The sequence below is a fragment of the Mesoplodon mirus genome (genome assembly GCF_964341445.2).
Source record: "Mesoplodon mirus genome assembly, chromosome: 4".
NCBI classification, from domain to species: Eukaryota; Metazoa; Chordata; class Mammalia; order Artiodactyla; family Ziphiidae; genus Mesoplodon; species Mesoplodon mirus.
Window position 1 is genome coordinate 58936756 of NC_138979.1, and position 25038 is coordinate 58961793.

Here is a 25038-nt window from a genome sequence, read left to right on the forward strand (position 1 = left end):
TTCTGAATTACTTCACTCTGTATGACAGTCTTTAGATCCATCCACCACTTTACAAATGACCCAATTTCATTCCTTTTCATGGCTGAGTAATATTCCATTGTATATATATCCCACATCTTCTTTATCCATTCGTCTGTTGATGGGCATTTAGGTTACGTCCATGACCTGGCTATTGTAAATAGTGCTGCAATGAACATTGGGGTGCATGTGTCTTTTTGAATTATGGTTTTCTGGATATGCCCAGTAGTGGGATTACTGGGTCATATGGTAATTCTATTTTTAGTTTTTAAAGGAACTTCCATACTGTTCTCCATAGTGGCTCTATCAATTTACATTCCCACCAACAGTGCAAAAGGGATCCCTATTCTCCACATCGTCTCCAACATTTGTTGTTTGTAGATTTTCTGATGATGTCCATTCTAACTGGCGTGAGGTGATACCTCATTGTAGTTTTGATTTACATTTCTCTAAAAATTAGTAATGTTGAGCAGGTTTTCATGTGCTTCTTGGCCATCTGTATGTCTTCTTTGGAGAAATGTCTATTTAGGTCTTCTGCCCTTTTTTTTTTTTTTTTTTTTTTTTTTTTTTTTTGCGGTACGCAGGCCTCTCACTGTTGTGGCCTCTTCCGTTGTGGAGCACAGGCTCCGGACGTGCAGGCTCAGCGGTCACGGCTCACGGGCCCAGTCACTCCGCAGCATGTGGGATCTTCCTGGACCGGGGCATGAACCCATATCCCCTGCATCGGCAGGTGGACTCTCAACCACTGTGCCACCAGGGAAGCCCCCATTTGTTTATATTTGTTTTTATTTCCATTACTCTAGGAGGTGGATCAAAAAAGATCTTGCTGTGATTTATGTCAAAGAGTGTTCTTCCTATGTTTTCCTGTAAGAGTTTTATAATGTGCAGTCTTACATTTAGGCCTCTAATCCATTTTGAGTTTATTTTTGTGTATAGTGTTAGGGAGTGTTCTAATTTCATTCTTTTACATGTAGCTGCCCCATTTTCCCAGCACCACTTATTGAAGAGACTGTCTTTTCTCCATTGTATATCTTTGCCTCCTTTGTCATAGATTAGTTGACCATAGGTGCGTGGGTTTATCTCTGGGCTTTCTATCCTGTTCCATTGATCTATATTTCTGTTTTTGTGCCAGTACCATATTGTCTTGATGACTGTAGCTTTGTAGTATAGTCTGAAGTCAGGGAGTCTGATTCCTCCAGCTCCGTGTTTTTCCCTCAAGACTACTTTGGCTATTCGGGGTCTTTTGTCTCCATATAAATTTTAAGACTTTTTGTTCTAGTTCTGTAAAATTGCCATTGGTAATTTGATAGGGATTGCACTGAATCTGTAGATTGATTTGAGTAGTGTAGTCATGTTCACAATATTGATTCTTCCAAACCAAGAACATGGTATATCTCTCTATCTGTTTTTATCATCTTTAATTTCTTTCATCAGTGTCTTATAGTTTTCTGCATACAGGTCTTTTTTCTCCCTAGGTATGTTATTCTTTTTATTGCAATGGTAAATGGGAGTGTTTCCTTAAATTCTCTTTCAGGTTTTTCATCATTAGTGTATAAGAATGCAAGAGATTTCTGTGCATTAATTTTGTATCCTGCAGCTTTAGCAAATTCATTGATTAGCTCATTGTTTACTGGTGCCATCTTTAGGATTCTCTATGTATAGTATCATGTCATCTGCAAACAGTGACAATTTTACTTCTTCTTTTCCAATTTGTATTCCTTTTATTGCTTTTTCTTCTCTGATTGCCGTGGCTAGGACTTCCAAAACTATGTTGAATAATAGTGGCGAGAGTGGACATCCATGTCTTGTTCCTGGTCTTAGAGGAAATACTTTCAGTTTTTCACCATTGAGAATGATGTTTGCTGTGGGTTTGTCACATATGACCTTTATTATGTTGAGGTAGGTTCCCTCTATGCCCACTTTCTGAGAGCTTTTATCAAAAATGGGTGTTGAATTTTGTCAAAAGGTTTTTCTGCATCTATTGAGATAACCATATGGTTTTTATTCTTCAATTTGTTAATATGGTATATCACATTGATTGATTTGTGTATATTGAAGAATAATTGCATCCCTGGGATAAATCCCACTTGATCATGGTGTATGATCCTTTTAATGTGCTGTTGGATTCTGTTTGCTAGTATTTTGTTGAGAACTTTTGTATCTATATTCATCAGTGATACTGGTCTGTAATTTTCTTTTTTTGTAATGTCTTTGGCTGGTTTTTGTATCAGGGTGATGGTGGCCTCATAGAATGAGTTTGGGAGTGTTCCTTCCTCTGCAATTTTTTGGAAGAGTTTGTAAAAGATGGGTGTTAGCTCTTCCCTAAATGTTTGATAGAATTCACCTGTGAGGCCATCTGGTCCTGGACTTTTGTTTGTTGGAAGATTTTAAATCACAGTTTCAATTTCATTTCTTGTGATTGGTCTGTTCATATTTTCTATTTCTTCCTGGTTCAGTCTTGGAAGGTTATACCTTTCTAAGAATTTGTCCATTTCTTCCAGGTTGTCCATTTTATTGACATAGAGTTGCTTGTAGTAGTCTCTTAGGATGCTTTGTATTTCCGCAGTCTGTTTTAACTTATCCTTTTTCATTTGTAATCTCATTGAGGCCTCTCCCTCTTTTTCCTGATGAGTCTGGCTAAAGGTTTATCAATTTTGTTTATCTTCTCAAAGAACCAGCTTTTAGTTTTATTGATCTTTGCTATTGTTTTCTCTGTTTCTGTTTCATTTGTTTCTGCTCTGATCTTTATGATTTCTTTCCTTCTACTAATTTTGGGTTTTGTTTGTTCTTCTTTCTCTAATTCCTTTAGGTGTAAGGTTTGAGTGTTTTTTTGAGGTTTTTCTTGTTTCTTGAGGTAGGATTGTATTGCTGTAAACTTCCCTCTTAGAACTGCTTTTGCGCATCCCATAGGTTTTGGATTGTCGTGTTTTTGTTGTCATTTGTCTCTAGGTATTTTCTGATTTCTTCAGTGATCTGTTGGTTATTTAGTAACATATTGTTTAGCCTCCATTTGTTTGTGTGTTTTACATTTTTTCCCCTGTAATTGATTTATAATCTCATAGTGTTGTGGTCAGAAAAGATGCTTGATATGATTTCAATTTTCTTAAATTTACTGAGCCTTGATTTGTGACCCAAGATGTGATCTATCCTGGAGAATGTCCCATGTGCACTTGAGAAAAAAGTGTAATCTGCTGTTTTTGGATGGAATGTCCTATGAATAGTAATTAAATCTGTCTGGTCCATTGTGTCACTTAAAGCTTGTGTTTCCTTATTAATTTTCTGTTTGGATGATCTGTCCATTGGTGTAAGTGAGGTGTTATAAGTCCCCCACTATTATTGTGTTACTGTCGATTTCCTCCTTTATAGCTGTTAGCAGTTGCTTTATGTATTGAGGTGCTCCTATGTTGGGTGCATATATTTTTATAATTGTTATATCTTCTTCTTGGATTGATCCCTTGATCATTATGTAGTGTCCTTCCTTGTCTCTTGTAACATTCTTTATCTTAAAGTCTATTTTATCTGATACGAGTATTGTTACTCCAGCTTTCTTTTGATGTCCCCTTGCATGGACTATCTTTTTCCATCCCCTCACTTTCAGTCTGTACTAGGTCTGAAGTGGGTCTTTTGTAGACACCATATATATGGGTCTTGTTTTTGTATCCATTCAGCAAGCATGTGTCTTTTGGTTGGAGCATTTAATCCATTCACGTTTAAGGTAATTATCAATATGTATGTTCCTATTACCATTTTCTTAATTGTTTTGGGTTTGTTTTTGTAGATCCTTTTCTTCTCTTGTGGTTCTCACTTAGAGAAGTTCCTTTAGCATTTGTTGTAGAGCTGGTTTGGTGGTGCTGAATTCTCTTAGCTTTTGCTTGTCTGTACAGCTTTTGATTTCTCCATCGAATCTGAATGAGATCCTTGCTGGGTAGAGTAATCTTGGTCGTACGTTCTTCCCTTTCATCACTTTAAATGTGTCATGCCACTCCCTTCTGGCATGTAGAGTTTCTGCTGAGAAATCAGCTGTTAACCTTATGGGAGTTCCCTTGTATGTTATTTGTCATTTTTCCCTTGTGGCTTTCAATAATTTTCTTTGTCTTTAATTTTTATCAGTTTGATTACTATGTGTCTCAGTGTGTTTCTCCTTGGGTTTATCCTTCCTGGGACTCTCTGCACTTCCTGGACTTGAGTGGCTATTTCTTTTCTCATGTTAGGGAATTTTTCAAATATAATCTCTTCAAATATTTTCTCAGGTCTTTTCTCTCTCTCTTCTGCTTCTGGGACCCCTATAATGCGAATGTTGTTGCATTTAATATTGTCCCAGAGATCTCTTAGGGTGGCTTCATTTCTTTTCATTCTTTTTTCTTTATTCTGTTCCGTGGCAGTGAATTCTGCCATTCTGTCTTCCAGGTCACTTATCCGTTCTTCTGCCTCAGTTATTCTGCTGTTGTTTCCTTCTAGTGTATTTTTCATTTCAGTTATTGTATTTTTTTTTTTTTTTCCGTACATGGGCCTCTCACTGTTGTGGCCTCTCCCGTTGCGGAGCACAGGCTCCGGACGCACAGCCTCAGCAGCCATGGCTCACGGGCCCAGCTGCTCCACGGCATGTGGGATCCTCCCAAACTGGGGCATGAACCCGTGTCACCTGCATCAGCAGGCAGACTCTCAACCACTGCGCCACCAGGGAAGCCCCCAGTTATTGTATTGTTCATCTCTGTTTGTTTGTTCTTTAATTCTTCTCGGTGTTTGTTCTTTAATTCTTCTAAGTCTTTGTTAAACATTTCTTGCATCTTCTCGATCTTTGCCTCCATTCTTTTCCGAGGTCCTATATCATTTTCACTATCATTATTCTGAATTCTTTTTCTCGAAGCTTATCTCCACTTCATTTAGTTGTTTTTCTGGGGTTTTATTTTGTTCCTTCATATGGTATATAGCCCTCTGCCTTTTCATCTTGTTTATCTTTCCGTGAATGTGGTTTTTATCCACAGGCTGCAGGATTGTAGTTCTTCTTGCTTCTGCTCTCTGCCCTCTTGTCGATGAGGCTATCTAAGAGGCTTGTGCAAGTTTCCTGGTGGGAGGGACTGGTGATGGGTAGAGCTGGGTGTTGCTCTGGTGGGCAGAGCTCAGTCAAACTTTAATCTGCTTGTCTGCTGATGGGTGGGGCTGAATTCCCTCCCTGTTGGTTGTTTGGCCTGAGGCAACCCAATACTGAAGACTACCAGGCTCTTTGGTGGGGCTAATGGCAGACTCTGGGAGGGCTCACACCAAGGAGTACTTCCCAGAACTTCTGCTGCCAGTGTCCTTGTCCTCACAGTGAGACAGAGCCACCCCCTGCCTCTGCAGGAAACCCTCCGACACTAGCAGTAGGTCTGGTTCAGTCTCCTCTGGGGTCACTGCTCCTTCCCCTGGGTCCTGATGCACACACTACTTTGTGTGTGCCCTCCAAGAGTGGAGTCTCTGTTTCTCCCAGTCCTGTCGAAGTCCTGCAATCACAATCCTTCATATCCAGCCTTCAAATTCGATTCTCTAGGAATTCCTCCTCCCGTTGCCAGACCCCCAGTTTGGAAACCTGACGTGGGGCTCAGAATCTTCACTCCAGTGGGTGGACTTCTGTGGTATAAGTTTTCTCCAGTTTGTGAGTCACCCACCCAGTGGTTATGGGATTTGATTTTATAGTGATTGCGCCCCTTCTACTGTCTCATTGTGGCTTCTCCTTTGTCTTTGGATGTGGGGTATCTTTTTTGGTGAGTTCCAGTGTCTTCCTGTCAATGATTGTCCAGCAGTTAGTTGTGATTCTGGTACTCTCACAAGAGGGAGTGAGTGCACGTCCTTTTACTCCGCCATCTTGAACCAGTCTCTCTCGTATGGGATTTAATAATGGTAAATAAAATTTTCTCTAATTCCACAGATGGTATGCTTGCAAAAGCATGGCAGGCAGGGAAGAGAAACCAATACTCTCAAATGGTAATTTATCCCATTTCGGACAAACTGATGAGTCCAATATAGCACAGTTGCTAATGGGTAGTTGACTATTAATGGGTCCTCCTGTGAATTGGTGTTTAGCCTTGGTTTCTGCTGTTAGCTGATCCAATCTAGATTCATAATTCCATTTGGTGTATGTGGCCACCTTAGTATTAAGTGACTCCTCAGCAATGGATGCCCTCTAGTGAACTTTCACATGGGATACAAATATCCCCACACTCTTATTTCCCATGTCCATCCTCATTCCTCTTACAGAAACTTTCGTGTCACCAATCTTACACTCTTATTCTTTCCAAGTCCCTAACTGGGTGTTAGCCACTGTCCCAAACTCAGTGTAGATCCATTTCTCAGGTTATTCTTCTCCCATAGTGAACAGTCATAAGAATTGCTCCAAGCTCTGCCTACAGGCTGGAATTCCCTTCACCACTATCCTTGAGGGTCATGCCTAATTAGACTGTAATATGGCAGCATCCACTTCTGGCTAGAGCACCTGTAAACCAGGCCCAAGTTCTTTCTTTCTCTATCAGCTACGCAAAAGAAGGTCCTCATAAGGGCACAGGTGTGAAGTGAAGGAGCACCAGCACTACAGCAGAAGGTGGTAGATGTAACTTGCTTATGCCATACAGATCTACTTGAACCTGATCTCATAGATACCACTTCCATTTGAAAAGCAATTGTTTCTGTACACACCAACCCTTATGGCTTAGTGGATCAGAGAACACTCAATTCATGACAGGAAGCTCAAGCAACATAGTCACTCAGAGGCAATGATATAGTGGATCCTATGGCACCCTGCCCATAGGCCCCAATCCAGGACTGAGACACTCATTACCCTGATGTAATGACACTATTATGAGAACATGATCACAGTTGATCCCCTTCTGGAAATTTCCCAGACCCCATGGAAGAAGCCTTGCTCAAATTTATGCTCCCCTCCCTGGGGCAAAGACCACATCCAGTACCTGAGTGATGTGGCAATACCTGGCTCCCTTTCCTCTTCAAGGCAAGACAACTTTATAGAAACATCCCAACTCCAGAACTCCCTGTGTGATCAACTGAGGCCTCTGTTGCAACTGCATTACAGTTCAACTCCTCCCCTTGCCCAGTCCTGACTATTTCACTCTCTTACAGTTGTTGCACCCAAGTGCAGTCCCCAGTATGCCTCCTGTACACCAGTCTCCATCTCAGACTTGGCTCTGTGGGGAACCAAACACACAGTCAAGTGTTTAGACTCTGTGAAGTCCTTGAGGCATGCCAGGGTCTTCTTCTCAAAGGAAGAATAGTTATCAGCTGCGAAAGGCACAGCTTTGCTTCAAAACTCTATGGGACTATGCTGTGATTCTCTTACTGAGATTTCCTATTCCAAAAAACTTGGAGTACCATTGAATCTGTTGGGTCATAGGCCTGTACCCACTAAAGAATCTGCTCTTACTCTGAGCCCCTCTTGAAACTCACAGTCTTGCAGGTTACTTGGTAGATACAGAATATATATCCACTGAAATCTAAAGAAGCTCAGAAATGGTACAGATAGTTCAGTAAAATACATTAATTTTATAGACACTTACTGATGCCTACTCTGTGTCAGTCACTCTGGGAGATGCAGGAAAGAAATGAAAAGTGGCTTCACACTTAGAAGAATTTCATCTAGTTATTTGCAGAGCAATAAGAGTCATGATGATGGCTCTTTGTGGGCAGTGCCATACTACATTTATGTATGAAGTGTCACAAGCATGCAAGAAGAAAGTAATCATTCCTGCCCTGGTGGGCTGAATAGGAGGAGTAGGCGATATTTGGTCATATTAAACTGTGAGCTGATCGGCTCAATGAACAACAAAATACTTTTTTGAGGCCAAATATGAAAGGTGTTAAGATATTTAATTACCCTGAGATTTAAGCTGTTCCTAAGTATGTAATTCACCTATCAGATAAATTTGCTTTGTGGGTTTGGAGACTAAAATATGCAACAGAATGAATTTCTGTTTCAACTTTGTGAAGGGGGAATTTAAAAATAATTTCTGACTTCTCTTCAAAATAGCAGTATAATCCTCACCATTGTCATTTTCTGTTCATGGCCTGGCATTGAACAGTGATAAACAACTATACACTTAATTATAAATTATGTGCTAAATGGATGTTCTAAGTAGATTGTTGGACATATAATATCCTCGCCAAATTCTGAGAGTTGAATACAGCCTTTCTTTTGTCTCTTATTGATGAATCAGATGCAAGATACTCAGAACACCCTAGCATTAATTGTTATTCACTATTTCTAAAGTTTGTTTGCTTTTTTTTAAATAGGAAGTCTTCTTAGAAATAAAGTCAGGAAATGTTCAGCAACTTGGAGAAACAATCTGTATACAATATCTCATACACTCTTAAGTCAAACATGATCAAGATTGAATAATTTATATTTTGCTATTGACATAAAATATTATTCTGAACTTTTTCTTGCAAAAAGAGGAATTTCTCTGATGCCTTTTTATTCTAAGCTAACACACACACACACACACACATATACACAGAGCTATTAAAATGTCTTGCCTTATAGTGTCATAGCTAATATTTTAAGACTTAGTGTATACTTGAGGTGATGTTGATAGTTAACAATAGTGTGTGTAAGCAATGTATCCGTAATAGTTTTTCTTGATAAATTCAAGGCTTTTTGGCTGACTGTTTGTCAGACTTGATTATTGGATGGTTGCTGTTTTCAACCTTGTAAACTGGCAGGAGATATATCAGGTTTGCCTCTTTTTTGTTGTTCAATTGTGCTTGCTTTGTTTGTGTTATCTTTGATCCAAGGCCCCTTTGAGGCCCAATTTTATAATATTTTGGGAGGGTTACTTAAGTTAAAAGGAGATAATATAGTCTGTAAATCCATGTAACCCAATTCCGGTAAATGTCAGTGCATTGCCACTGACTGGAAGAGAGGAAACTCTCAAGGGCACCGTTGTCAGCTGCTCCAGGTCATGGACCCACCTCTCATCCCTCACCTCCTGGGGTTCCCCTGGAGAACATGTGGATGTCATGGTATCGGTGCGATATGAACTAAATATTGTCACTAATCTAATTCTGTGTATCTGAAATTCGACAGTAAAAGAATTTAGGCCCCAGTGAGGTAGGTGAAACCTGAGGGCACGGATCTGTCTGCGGCATCTACAGATGGATTCCACTGCTTTCTAGTAGAGGTGGCAGAGCTTGTGGTGTTGGGGAACACGCTCTTCAGCAGCTCTCCTGGACGGGTGGTTTAGGCCAGGGCTATCCAGGGAGGCGGTCAGATTTCACTATGTGTCCTGTGTGGGGTAAACTAAGGAAGCTCTGCATCTATCCTGAAAGAGAGAGCCCTTGAGACTGGGTGATGTGTAGTCTGCTGAATGATTGTGTGGGCCAAGTGTCAGACCCTTGGAGACCACTGCAGGGGTGCAGTTGGAAGGGGCCTAAAAGACTAGATCTTAAAAGTTCTCACCACACAAAAGAAGAGGGTGTTGCTCGTGGGGCGGCCTCAGCAGGGAAGGAGGTAGACAGTTGGGTCCGCAGAGGCTGGTAAGGCCCAAGAGCGCAGTCCTTGCATGCAGTCCTCCTCAGAGGAGGTTATTCTACAGAAGCCCAGAGCCGCTGGAGGGGAGGGGCTCACTTCAGGTGTCAGGAGCCCAACCTGAGAGCCTGTCACTCCTGCACCTGGCAGGTGCTGTGTAGGAGGGATGACCAGGCCCACAGCTGCCTGTTCTGTGGGCAGCAGAGACAGTGATGGTGACTTCTCCAGCCTGGGGTTCTGGTGGCAGATCAGGAACATTCAGTCAGTCACTAGGAGAGCTCCCTGCCAACTCGAGCCTGGCAGGGGACCCTCTCTGGCTTGCCACCAAACCTAACTGTCATCACCCCCTGAGGTGGCCTTGGCCTAGTGTAGGGGCTGCTGGTTGGATTTGTTAGGTTCAGTTCTGTCCACTGACCTCCTGTGTTCTCTTTGATTTCTGTTTATTTTTATATATTTAAATGTTTGTGAATAGGTAATACGATGACATAGTCCAGAATTCGAGAGCAATAAATGGTCATATACAGTGAAAACTCTCTTCTATCCCCCAGTCCATCCTTCTCTCCAGAGGTAACTGTTGTCAGATCCTTGTGACTATCTGAGGTTTTATATACATATGTGTATGTGTATCTCAACAAGCATCTATTCTTTTCTATCCCTGGCACATGCATGGTAGAATACCATGTACGTGGTCTTATACTTTTTTCATTTAATTTATCTCAGAGGTATTTTCATATTAGCTCATTAAGAATTTTGTTATTATTTTTAACAATCACATGACTTTCCTCTGTATGTATGTATGGTACCTTATTTGACCAGTCACCTATTGATGGATATTTAGATGGTTTCCAATCTTTTGATATTACAGTGTTACATAGAATGACCTGGTACAGTGCAATTCCCATGTGTGAAAATATCTGTAAGGATTAATTCTGAGAAGAGGAAAAATCCCAAGGCAAAAGGTATGTATACTCATAATTTTGATAGATAATGCCAAATTATCCACCATAAGTGCTGTACTAATTTTCAGTCCCACAAGGACTATGAGAGAGAACTTGTTTATCTGAATCTTTACCATCCTAATGTGTTATCAATCTTTTTGATTTTTGCCAGTCTACTAGATTAAAAATGATATCTTGGTGGGTTTCTAATTTGTTTTTCCTTAATAAGAGTGAAGTTGAGCATATTTTTATATGTCTAAGATGAATGCATGAATACATTTTTATTTATCTGTGAACTGGTTGTTCAAATCTTTTATCCATTTTTCTATTGAGTTATTTGTCTACCAGTGATTTGTATGTCCCTTTGGGATATAGTCTGAGTATTTCTGGTACTCGCATTTTGATTTTTCTCATGGTATGTTGAGTGTGTGTGGGTAGCCAGATTTATCATATATGTATATATGTATGTATATGTATGTATACATTCCCCTCCTGCCCCTTTTTGCATGGCTTCTGGATTATTGTCTTAGAAAAGGATTCCTCTCTTCTTATATTGACATTTTTTCACCTTTATTTATTCTAGTACTTTGATGGTTTCTTCCATTTTTTATACATACATTTTGATCCATTTGTCATTTGTCCTTATGTAAGTTGTAAGACATGGGTGTTCACTTGATTTCCCAGATGGTTACCCAGATGTTGCAATACAATTTATTAAATAATTCATCTTTTCCCCACTGATTAGAACTATCACCTTTATTACCACATTTTTTGTTTGTATTTAGATCTATTTCTGAATCTTCTATCATTTTCCATTGATTTCAGTACCACCTTTAAAATTACTATAGTTTTATAGTTTTATGTTTTATGTTATGAAGGGAATGTTGGCCCTTCATTATTTTTATTAGAATTCTTCTAAATATTATTGTTTATTTATTGTCTTATTGTTAAAAAAAATTAGAACCAGCATGTCTAGACACACATATACAGATGAAAAAACCCATGTTAACTTAAGGAAAATTGGCATCTTTGACATACTGATTGATCCTTCCCATGCATGTGGTAAATTTATATTTGTTCAAGTAATTTCTTGTGTCCCATAGAAGTAATTTAAAGTTATATCATAGATCTTGCCCTGGAGTTCAAGTCTGCCATCGTGTGGTCACTGTTAGACCAGTGAGAAAGGTTAACCACCCAAGGGACCACCAGTAGTATGCATCATTTTTTTAGAAAATTAACTTTATTGATTTATAATTTACATACAATAAATTGCATCCTATTCATGAATTTTTACTCAAAAAATTGTTCACTGCAATGAAATACCACTTCACACTTCTCAGAAAGGCTTTCATCAGAAAGACAAAAAATAACAAGTGAAGGAGAGGATGTGGAGAAAAGGGAACCTTCACGCACTGTTGGTAGGAATGTAAATTGGTGCAGCCACTATGGAAAACAGTATGGAGTTTCCTCAAAAAATTAGAAACAGAACTACCGTACAATCTAGCAAATCTATATACTTCTGGGTATTTTTCAAAAAAACCCAAAAAACTAATTTGAAAAGATATATGCACCCCTATGTTCACTGCAGCATTATTCACAATAACCAAGATATGGAAGCAACCTAAGTGTACATCAATAGATGATGGATAAAGAAGATGTGGTATATATACATATACATATATATATACACACACACACATACACACACACACAGTGGAATACTACTCAGCCATAAAAAAGAATGAAATCTTGCCATTTGTGACAACATGTATGGGCCTAGAGCATATTATGCTAAGTGAAATAAGTCAGATAAAGACACATACCATATGATCTCACTTATATGTGGAATCTAAAAAACAAAACAAACCAATCAACAAAACAAAACAAAAACAGCCTCATAGATATAGAGGACAAATGGGTTATTGCCAGAGGGGACGAAGTGGGGGGAGCAAAATAGGTGAAGGGGATTAAGAGGTAGAAACCTCCAGTTATAAAATAAATGTCATGGGTGTGTAATATACAGTGTAAGCAATATGGTCAATAATATTGTAATAACTTTGTATGGGGATAGATGGTTACAAGACTTGTGGCAATCATTTCATAATATATGCAAATGTCAATATCACTGTGTAATACACCTGAAACTAACATAATATTGTACATCAACTATATTTCAATTTAAAAAGAGGAAAAATATAACTAAATTTTTTAGCTATAAAATGACACTAAAAAGGAGGGTGCCAGGAGCTTTTCCCAAACCATGAGTGCATAGTTCAATCAAGGACTGCTTGGTACACTCCGTGCTGCATTTGCCTCCCTCTGGTCCCAGATAGGTCATATTCAACTCCTTTTTGGAGTCTGTGACCCCAAAGCATCATGGGTTCTTGGAGCTGGAAGATGCCCTTTGGAGGCTAATGAGTCCAGCTGACCAGATCAGTGTCATGTAGGAGAAAGAATGATGCCTCAAGGCAAAGGAGACCTGGGCATCCTCACATAGGCCCATCTGGTATCCACCTGACTGGCCAACATTTTCAGCTTTTTTGAGACTCAATTTCCACAACTGTGACAGAGGGATAATTAATACCTGCTTAGTCTATTTTTAGGATTGTTATGAGGGTGAAATGAGATAGAGCGTGTGCAAGGTATTAGTAAGTCAAAAGGTAATGAAAATACAAGGGGCTATTATTAAACAGATAGGAAAATAAGATGTGGACATATTAAAATCCCCTGTACCCAAGGTCATCTTTTTGGCTTGGTGGCACCAATCAAAAGAGCTCTGTATCATTCAACAAACTCTATAGAGCTTACCCTTTGTCCAAGCGTTGTGTAAAGGATACAAAACAAGAAAAGAAAGACATGGTTATCACTGCTCTAAAGAAACTCATCATCTAATGGGGTAATATATTTCTTTCTGAGTGCTGGTAACAAGAGTATGTTTACTTTGTGAAAATCCATTGAGCTGTACAACAATAACTTGTATACCTTTCTGTATACATGTTAGGTTCAATAGAGTTTACAGAAAAGTAAACTGGATTCATTTTAACTATATGTTTGTAAGATGCATTCATAGATTTGAATGTGGCATTGCATTTTATTATATGTTCCACTAGAATTTATTTGCCCGTTCTACTGGTGATGGACATTTGGATTGTTTCTGGTACGGGCCGTTTGTGAAAAATGCTTATATGTGTCTCCTGGTGTGCATGAGCACAAGTTGTTCGGGGAGGGGGACAGCTGAATCATTGTTTGTGGCCATCTTCAAGTTTACTGGATCGTGCTAAACTGGTGTTTGAAGTGGTTGCTCCAATTCTCCTTCCCACCAGCAGTCTGTGAGATTACTCTAATTGGTTTGACAGTCATTACAATTTTTGCCAGTCTGACCAGTGTCCTGTGGTATCTTATCGTGGTGTTACTTTGCATTTTCCTGATGTCGAACCTATGTTTACTGGACTTTTGGATTTCTTCTTTTGAGAACTCCTTCCTCAAGGCTTTGCCCATTTCTCTACTGGGTTTTTCTTTTCTTACTGATTTGGATTGAGGATTACTCAAGAATTCTGGGACTCTGAGTGGACAGGTACTCAGAAGCATCCTAATATATCCCATGGGAAGAAGTTATAGCTTCCACATCTCTGAGGTCACCAGCTGTGCTTCTTTTCTCAATGTGTCACTGGGGAGGATGGATTTTCCATTATGTTTTTATTATTGATTCCTATCTTAATTGCATTATAGCTAATGCTTTGAAATTGTTGAGATTTGACTTATGGCCTTACTGTACAGGCAATTTTTGTAAATATTCCAGGTGTGATGTGAAGGATGTATATTTCACAGATGGTTGTGGCAGACACACCATGTGCGTTACATGGAGTGCATTACATGTGCTCTTCAAATCTGTACCCCTCGTTGATTTTTTGGTCTGCTTGTCCTATTAATTACTGAGATGAGTATATTAAAATATTCCATTGAAATTATAGATTTGTCTATTTATCCTTGTAATTCTTTCCACTTTTGCTTTACATATTGTAAGACCGTTTCTGTCTACTTCTGCTTTACGTAGTACAAGTCCATGTCCTTAGCCCAGCTTGCTCTCATAGGAAAACAAGCCCCTATGTCTGTCTGGTAGTGTGTCTACAACCCCTGTATCATGAAGCTTTTCCTTTTGTCTCCCTTTATAATCCTGCCTCTCTTACTTTACAGAAGGAATGCACCTTACCCATTTCCCTTCTTACTATGCTTCTTTGCCTCTGGAGCACCAAAGGGTACTCTGAAATATTAGTTATTAATATTAATCAAGACACCATAAATTGAAGGCAAGGCTTTGTGTTTTTCATTGGTTAGACATTTATGTGTTAGGGACACAGCATAGCATTAGATGATGATAGGATTTGGGGCATATAACAAGAATATTTTAAAAGTTGGATGACATAACAAAATTTCTCCCATTTCCACCCACTGATATATATAAACATATTTTCTAATGATTTACATATATAGAAATGGAAAGAGGAATAGAATTTATGCTGACCCTTGTTTCATTCTAATAATCAGTCATATTTATCACAGCTATAGAACTAATTGAAAAGCAAAAGCCCCAGTCATTTCATTAAGAAATACATACATACTTTAATATAATTTAAATATGATATATAATGTAACTTGAAATTTTATGTTTAAGAAACATAAAAATTTATAATTATGATGTTTTAGCTAAATTTAAATCAATTTTCCCATGTTTTAGTTGCAGATAAGGGTGATAAGGTAATCAGTTTTCAAAACTTTGAAATATAAATGTATATTTTTATGTAAAATTCTGAGTTCAAGGAGAAAAAAGAATTATGTAAAATTTTTGACTGTTAAAGATGAGTTCATTCATAATATGTTTTAAATGGAACAACAATGGGAATCAAAGTGCATAGTGTTTACTTTCCATTGAGTGTATTTAAAAGAATGATGTGAAAGTTTTCTTTTAAAATGTCAATTTCTGTAATGTGCAAGAAATAACAAAAGGTTTTGAGATCAACTTTTAAAAAGTGTACAATTCTTTTATGGGTATGCGAGCAGAACACGGTGAAGACGCTGACCTCATGCTGGCCTAGTCCATCTCCTGTCTCTGGGCATTCAAATCCCGCTGGACACTTGAAGAACTATGAATTTCCTGGGAAGAAGTTTCCTCCCTCGTAAAAGTGTTTCAGTATCTCAGCACATTTACCATCTGGGAATACTGATACTTACCTTTCTATCTAATGGAATATATGTGTGAGAAAGGGCTTTATTGTCCAATCAGGAAAGGAGTGTCACCGTGTAGCAGTGAGTGCCCAGAGCTGGAAGTACTCCAAAGGAGCTGGAATGGTGGACCTTGCTCCATTTTAGAGCTCACATCTGATTGCCCACCTTACTCCTGCTGGAAAGAATAGGGAGGAAGGGAAAATGAACAGACAGACTAGTTATGAAGTGCCTACCATGTTTGGGTATCTTACTTGTACTTTCCTGTTTGATTTCCATAACAATTCATCCCTACAGATGAAGAAATGGAACCTCAGGAAGATGACAAGTGTGCCAAGTTTGCACAGCCTGTCAGTGGCGAGGCTGGGGTTTGATCCCAGGTCTGTCTGACGTGGCTACATCCATGGCCTCACAATCAGAAGATGCATGTGCCCACAGGCAAATTACTTAGCTTCTCTGAGCTCAAGCTCCCTCATCTGTAAAATGGCATAGTAATAGCTATTTTGCAGGGTGGTATTCACAGTCTAGGGAGTTAATGTGTGGACATACTCAAATCTTTAGCATAGGGCCTGGCCCATGGAAGACCCTGAAGGTATGAGAATGAACTATTCAGTCACAAAGTTGGGTATTCTGGCACAATACTTCTGCCAGCAAAGTGATGGCTAGAATTGGGGACACTAGCTGTGTCTTGAAGGCAACAAGCTGAGTGGGGACTTGACTTAAACTTTGAGACCAAGCAGCTAAGACTGAAGGCTGGACTTGGACTTGGGGGTAGCCAAAAGGAAAGATGGCTGTTGCCTCCAAGACCTGTCCATTCCAACCCCTCCTAACCAAGAATTTCCCACCACCCACTGTGTTAAGACAAAACAATGCGGTCCACAAAGCCCATTCTTCTGTCTGCAGGAAAAGAATAAAACCCATGTTGCCTCACCCAGGCAAGGCAGCAGCCACAAGGAGACACCCTGCCTGAACAGATTGAGAAAACAACAACTCTTTCAGGATCCCTAAGAGAGATAGGACACAGGGTAAACCACTGCCCCCAAGATTAGAGAGACCAACAGGCAGGTACAGAGAATAACAGCTTAATGGAGCAGAGATTCACCAGGCAAAACGGCTACAGGAGCCAGTGCTGGGTAGGAAGACCTGAACTGTAACTGAGGAATTGAGGACCCCGTCACAGGGGGACTGCCACAATATTATGAGATTTACCTCCAGGAGCTTGATCAGGTTCCATAGTAAACAGCAGAGAAAAATCCCCTCAGGCTTCCAGGAGGGGGAGGGGGAAAGGAACCATTTTGAAATATGCCAGAGCACTCTGTTCTTCTTAACACCTGCCCTCAGAAGAAACTAGTTAAGTAGAGTATAACTGACCTGGGGGAAGGGAAAAACCCAACTCCAGCCCACTCTAGCCAGCCTGTTCTACCTAAGGGGGTGGAAGTGGGGATGAGAAACACTTGTGAAGCTCACAGTCCAGAGGCAGAGGCTTACTAAGAGACTAAGACCTAATCACAGGACACAGGTCAACGGAAAGCTTCCCCTCCTCACCACACTGCCCCCTCCCCCAACATTACTAAAGGCCCATTACAGCCGTTCCTTCTACCTGATACACCATGTCCAGCTATCAAAAAAAATTACAAGCCACACCGAAAGGCAAAAATTTGAAGAGATGGTGCAAGCATCAGAACAAGACATGGCAGGAATGTTGGCATTATCAGACTGGGAAGTTAAAATAACATGATTAATATGCTAGGGGCTCTAACGAGTAAAGTAATCAACATGCAAGAACAGATGGGCAATGTAAGCAGAGAGATGGAAATCCTAAGAAAGAACCAAAAAGAAATGCTAGAGATAGAAAACACTCTTACAGAAATGAAGAATGTCTCTGATGGGCTCATTAGTAGACTGGACACAGTTGAGGAAAGACTCTCTGAGTTTGAGGATATCTCAATAGAATCCTAAAAAGAAAAAGACTGAAAAAAAAAAAAAAAACAACAGAACAGAATATTCAAGGGCTATGGGGCAACTGCAAAGGGTATAACACACACAGTGGAAATACCAGAAGGAGAAGAAAGAAAGGAACAGAAGAAATATTTGAAACCATGATTGGGAATTTCCCCAAATTAATGTCACACACCAAACCAAAGATTCAGGAAGCTCAGAGAACACCAAGGAGGATAAATGCCAAAAAACACCCTACACCTGGGCACATAATTTTCAAATTACAGAAAATCAAAGATAAAGAAAAAATCCTGAAAGAAACTATAGGGGAAAAAATATCTTATCTATAGAGAATCAAAGATAAGAATTACACCCAATGTCTCCTCAGAACCCATGCAAGCAAGACAAGAATGGAATGAAATATTTAAAGTGTTGAGTGAAACCACCAACCTAGAATTCTGTACTGTGTGAAATTATCCTTCAAAAATGAAGGAGAAATAAAGGCTTTCTTGGACCAACAGAACTGAGGGAATTTGCTGCCAGTATATCTGCTTTGCAAGAAATGTTTAAAAAGTTCTTTAGAGAGAATGAAAATAATATAGGTCAGAAATATGACCTACATTAAGAAAGGAAGAACATCAAAGGATTAAGTGAAGGTAAAACAAAAACTTTTATTTTTCTTATTCTTTTAAATTTATTATTTATTGTTAAATACTATTATTACATTTTTCTTATTCTTAATTGATTTAATAGTTTGTTCAAAATAATAATGGCAATAATGTATTTGATTATGATGCATGTATATATACATATACATTTACATATGCTTATAGATGAGTGAAATGGTATATGGGAAATCTCTGTACCTTTCTCTTAATTTTTCTGTGAACCTAAAACTGTTCCAAAAAAATAGAGTCCTTTAAAAAAAAAGTCTATGGTTGGGATGGACATTAGTATTGTTAAAAAAAAAAAAAAAACAACTTCATAGGTGATTCTAATGTGCAGCCAGGGCTGAGAACCACTATACAAGGAGAATTTCATTTAAAATTACTGATGGATGTTTTTCTTTGATTGATTCCCTTCACAAAATATTATTGAGCTCTTACTAGGTGCTAAGCACTGTGATAAGAGATGATGAACCAAAAAGACCAGTCTCCTGTTCTCATGTAGATTACAGTCTAAATAAAATAAGTATGCAATTCTTTAATAGTTATTACAGCTAAGAACAGGGCAGCCTGAACTCATCTAGGGGTTAGCAAAGTGTACCTAAGGAATTGACTTTTGAAGTGAGTTCTGAAGAATGAGTTGGAGTTATCTAGGTCAGGGTGATGTACTGAACTATCCAAGTAATTGCCCCAGCTGTCCTTGCCCTTTTGGGCAAATAGCCTATGAAGCTGGAGTTAGGTCTTCCTTGATCTGACTCTGATCTCTCCCTAAGTGGACAAGCATGCCCGTGGGTGACTGAAGACGATTACATATTTATTTCACTGGGTTAACGTGAGAAAACATTAAATGTAGGAAAGTGTTGTCTCTAGGGACAGCTACAGGTGTGTGGCTGAGGAAGGTAGGGGAAGGAGGCAAGATGGAGCACTGAACATAAAGAAATGCAACTTAAAACAAAAAGATGTCATATTTGGTGAAGCCAATTGGCAAAGGCGGATAATACACAGTGCAGGTGAGAATGGAAAAATCTCTCTGACCCAGCAAATTCACTGTTAGGAAATTACCCTAGAGAATTATGGACATGGATATGTAAAGAGTCTAGCAGAGAAAGGGAGCGTGGCTGGGCTTAAATAATAGGATCATAGCCCTGTTGGCGGAGAGGTTTCTTTCTGAGAGAGGAAGAGTATGTACCGTGTGGGAGGTTGTCTCAGAGGCTGAATGACCATTGATCTCTCCATGTGGGATTATGTAAAAGCAGATTCATGTGTAGAAAAATTTCTACATAACAACCTCTCCCATCCTTTTAGTTTCAGTTCAGTTCAGCATGCTTATTGAGGACCTGATGAACAAGTCTTTGGCAGGGATAAAGAACTGCATTATAATGAGAATGGTTAACACCTGGCTTCCTGTCCTGCAGGAACATCTGAATGTTGAAATTGATATACTTAGAAATTAGCAGAATCTTCACACTGGGTCCCTGATCCATGGAGAGAGAGCTATTGTAGTTGGAAAACCCAGACCTCCCCCTTTTTACCAAATCAAAGAGTAATACTGCATCCCTGGGAAAATTGCAGCAATTAGTGCCACCATCAAAAACTTGAAAGATGCAGAAGTGATAATTTCTCTCCCATCTGCAATTTACCTGACAGTGTGGCTAATGCACAATTTAGAAGAACTTGGAGAATGGAACGACAATGACTTTAATAGCATCTGCTTTCGCAGATGTTGTCTCTTACATGGCCTCTGATATGTATTATCAATTTGGCAAATGCTTTTCTCCATCTCAAGAAACAGTGACACCAGACTTCCGGGTAAGATGGCGGAAGAGTAAGACGCGGAGATCACCTTCCTCCCCACGGATACACCAGAAATACAGCTACACGTGGAACAACTCCTACAGAACACCTACTGAACGCTGGCAGAAGACCCCAGACCTCCCAAAAGGCAAGAAACTCCCCACATACCTGGGTAGGGCAAAGCGGAGAGATTCCCGCACAGAGGATCGGTGCCGAGCGGCACTCACCAGCCCGAGAGGCTTGTCTGCTCGCCCGCCGGGGCACGCAGTGCTGGAAGCTGAGGCTCGGGCTTCGGTCAGAGCGCAGGGAGAGGACTGGGGCTGGTGGCGAGAACTCAGCCTGAAGGGGGCTAATGTGCCACAGCTAGCCGGGAGGGAGTCCGGGAAAACTCTAGAGCTGCCGAAGAGGCAAGAGACTTTTTCTTCCCTCTTGGTTTCCTGGTGCGCGAGGAGAGGGGATTAAGAGCGCTGCTTAAAGGGGCTCCACGGACGGGCGCGAGTCGCGACTGAAAGCGCGGAGCCCAGTGACAGGCGTGGGACGCTGGGGCTGCTGCTGCCGCCGCCAAGAAGCCTGTGTGCGAGCGCAGGTCACTGCCCACACCGCCCTTCCGGGAGCCTGTGCAGCCCGCCACTGCCGGAGTCCCGGGATCCAGGGGCGGCTTCCCTGGGAGAACGCACGGCGCGCCTCGGGCTGGTGCAACGTCACGCCGACCTCTGCCGCTGCAGGCTCGCCCCGCACTCCGTGCCCCTCCCTCCCTCCTGGCCTGAGTGAGCCAGAGTCCCCGAAGAGGCTGCTCCTTTAACCCTGTCCTATCTGAGCGAAGAACAGACGCCCTCCGGCGACCTACACGCAGAGGCGGGGCCAAATCCAAAGCTGAGACCTAGGAGCTGTGAGAACAAAGAAGAGAAAGGGAAACCTCTCCCAGCAGCCTCAGAAGCAGCGGATTAAAGCTCCACAATCAACTTGATGTACCCTGCATCTGTGGAATACATGAATAGACAACACATCATCCCAAATTGAGGAGCCCGGAGTCAGTGCTGTGCCTCTGAGGTGGGAGAGCCAACTTCAGGACACTGGTCCACAAGAGACCTCCCAGCTCCACATAATATCAAACGGCGAAAATCTTCCAGAGATCTCCATCTCAACACCAGCACCCAGCTTCACTCAACGACCAGCAGGCTACAGTGCTGGACACCCTAAGCCAAACAACTAGCAAGACAGGAACACAACGCCACCCATTAGCAGAGAGGTGGCCTAAAATCATAAAAAGTCCACAGACACCCCAAAACACACCACCAGACGTGGACCTGCCCACCAGAAAGACAAGATCCAGCCTCATCCACCAGAACACAGGCACTAGTCCCCTCCACCAGGAAGCCTACACAACCCACTAAACCAACCTTAGCCACTGGGGACAGACACCAAAAACAACAGGAACTACGAACCTGCAGCCTGCAAAAAGGAGACCCCAAACACAGTAACATAAGCAAAATGAGAAGACAGAAAAACACACAGCAGGAGAAGGAGCAAGATAAAAACCCACCAGACCTAACAAATGAAGAGGTAATAGGCACTCTACCTGAAAAAGAATTCAGAATAATGATGGTAAAGATGATCCAAGATTCTATTTCCCAGATACAAAATCTTGGAAATAGAATAGACAAAATGCAAGAAACAGTTAACAAGGACCTAGAAGAACTAAAGATGAATCAAGCATCGATTAAAAACACAATACATGAAATAAAAAATACTCTAGATGGGATCAATAGCAGAATAACTGAGGCAGAAGAACGGATAAGTGAGGTGGAAGATAAAATAGTGGAAATAACTGCTGCAGAGCAAAATAAAGAAAAAAGAATGAAAAGAACAGAGGACAGTCTCAGAGACCTCTGGGACAACATTAAACGCACCAACATTCGAATTATAGGGGTTCCAGAAGAAGAAGAGAAAAAGAAAGGGACTGAGAAAATATTTGAAGAGATTATAGTTGAAAACTTCCCTAATATGGGAAAGGAAATAGTTAATCAAGTCCAGGAGGCACAGAGAGTCCCATACAGAATAAATCCAAGGAGAAATACGCCAAGACACATATTAATCAAACTGTCAAAAATTAAACACAAAGAAATCATATTAAAAGCAGCAAGGCAAAAACAACAAATAACACACAAGGGAATCCCCATCAGGATAACAGCTGATCTCTCAGCAGAAACTCTACAAGCCAGAAGGGAGTGGCAGGACATACTTAAAGTGATGAAGGAGAAAAACCTGCAACCAAGATTACTCTACCCAGCAAGGATCTCATTCAGATTTGATGGAGAAATTAAAACGTTTACAGACAAGCAAAAGCTGAGAGAGTTCAGCACCACCAAACCAGCTTTACAACAAATGCTAAAGGAACTTCTCTAGGCAAGAAACACAACAGAAGGAAAAGACCTACAATAATGAACCCAAAACAATTAAGAAAATGGGAATAGGAACATACATATCGATAATTACCTTAAATGTAAATGGACTAAATGCTCCCACCAAAAGACACAGAGTGGCTGAATGGATACAAAAACAAGACCCATCTATATGCTGTCTACAAGAGACCCACTTCAGACCTAGAGACACATACAGACTGAAAGTAAGGGGATGGAAAAAGATATTCCATGCAAATGGAAACCAAAAGAAAGCTGGAGTAGCAATTCTCATATCAGACAAAATAGACTTTAAAATAAGGACTACTAGAAGAGACAAAGAAGGACACTACATAATGATCAAGGGATCGATCCAAGAAGAAGATATAACAATTGTAAATATTTATGCACCCAACATAGGAGCACCTCAATACATAAGGCAAATACTAACAGCCATAAAAGGAGAAATCGACAGTAACACACTCATAGTAGGGGACTTTAACACCCCACTTTCACCAATGGACAGATCATCCAAAATGAAAATAAATAAGGAAACACAAGCTTTAAATGATACATTAAACAAGATGGACTTAATTGATATTTATAGGACATTCCATCCAAAAACAACAGAATACACATTTTTCTCAAGTGCTCATGGAACATTCTCCAGGATAGATCATATCTTGGGTCACAAATCAAGCCTTGGTAAATTTAAGAAAATTGAAATTGTATCAAGTATCTTTTCCGACCACAATGCTATGAGACTAGATATCAATTACAGGAAAAGAGCTGTAAAAAATACAAACACATGGAGGCTAAACAATACACTACTTAATAACGAAGTGATCACTGAAGAAATCAAAGAGGAAATTAAAAAATACCTAGAAACAAATGACAATGGAGACACGACGACCCAAAACCTATGGGATGCAGCAAAAGCAGTTCTAAGAGGGAAGTTTATAGCAATACAATCCCACCTTAAGAAACAGGAAACATCTCGAATAAACAACCTAACCTTGCACCTAAAGCAATTAGAGAAAGAAGAACAAAAACATCCCAAAGTTAGCAGAAGGAAAGAAATCATAAAAATCAGATCAGAAATAAATGAAAAAGAAATGAAGGAAACGATAGCAAAGATCAATAAAACTAAAAGCTGGTTCTTTGAGAAGATAAACAAAATTGATAAACCATTAGCCAGACTCATCAAGAAAAAAAGGGAGAAGACTCAAATCAATAGAATTAGAAATGAAAAAGGAGAAGTAACAACTGACACTACAGAAATAAAAAAGATCATGAGAGATTACTATAAGCAACTCTATGCCAATAAAATGGACAACCTGGAAGAAATGGACAAATTCTTAGAAATGCACAACCTGCCGAGACTGAATCAGGAAGAAATAGAAAATATGAACAGACCAATCACAAGCACTGAAATTGAAACTGTGATAAAAAATCTTCCAACAAACAAAAGCCCAGGACCAGATGGCTTCACAGGCGAATTCTATCAAGCATTTAGAGAAGAGCTAACACCTGTCCTTCTGAAACTCTTCCAAAATATAGCAGAGGGAGGAACACTCCCAAACTCATTCTACGAGGCCACCATCACCTTGATACCAAAACCAGGCAAGGATGTCACAAAGAAAGAAAACTACAGGCCAATATCACTGATGAACATAGATGCAAAAATCCTCAACAAAATCCTAGCAAACAGAATCCAACAGCACATTAAAAGGATCATACACCATGATCAAGTGGGGTTTATTCCAGGAATGCAAGGATTCTTCAATATACGCAAATCAATCAACGTGATACACCATATTAACAAACTGAAGGAGAAAAACCATATGATCATCTCAATAGATGCAGAGAAAGCTTTCGACAAAATTCAACACCCATTTATGATAAAAACCCTGCAGAAAGTAGGCATAGAGGGAACTTTCCTCAACGTAATAAAGGCCATATATGACAAACCCACAGCCAGCATCGTCCTCAATGGTGAAAAACTGAAACCATTTCCACTAAGATCAGGAACTAGACAAGGTTGCCCACTTTCACCACTCTTATTCAACCTAGTTTTGGAAGTTTTAGCCACAGCAATCAGAGAAGAAAAGGAAATAAAAGGAATCCAAATTGGAAAAGAAGAAGTAAAGCTGTCACTGTTTGCAGATGACATGATACTATACATAGAGAATCCTAAAGATGCTACCAGAAAACTACTAGAGTTAATCAATGAATTTGGTAAAGTTGCAGGATACAAAATTAATGCACAGAAATCTCTGGCATTCCTATATACTGATGATGAAAAATCTGAAAGAGAAATCAAGGAAACACTCCCATTTACCATTGCAACAAAAAGAATAAAATATCTAGGAATAAACCTACCTAAGGAGACAAAAGACCTGTATGCAGAAAATTATAAGACACTGATGAAAGAAATTAAAGATGATACAAATAGATGGAGAGATGTACCATGTTCTTGGATTGGAAGAATCAACATTGTGAAAATGACTCTACTACCCAAAGCAATCTACAGGTTCAATGCAATCCCTATCAAA

At 39.9% G+C, this 25038-nt stretch overlaps 1 long non-coding RNA gene across 1 annotated transcript in view; it reads left to right on the forward strand.

The window, feature by feature from the left end:
* The window catches only part of LOC309802370, a 105124-nt gene that overhangs the window by 65326 nt on the left and 14760 nt on the right, over positions 1 to 25038 (forward strand). Inside the window, exon 2 of the long non-coding RNA XR_014293781.1 lies at positions 10395 to 10488. This is a non-coding gene — a long non-coding RNA (uncharacterized lncRNA). The remainder of the gene's footprint in view (positions 1 to 10394; positions 10489 to 25038) is intronic.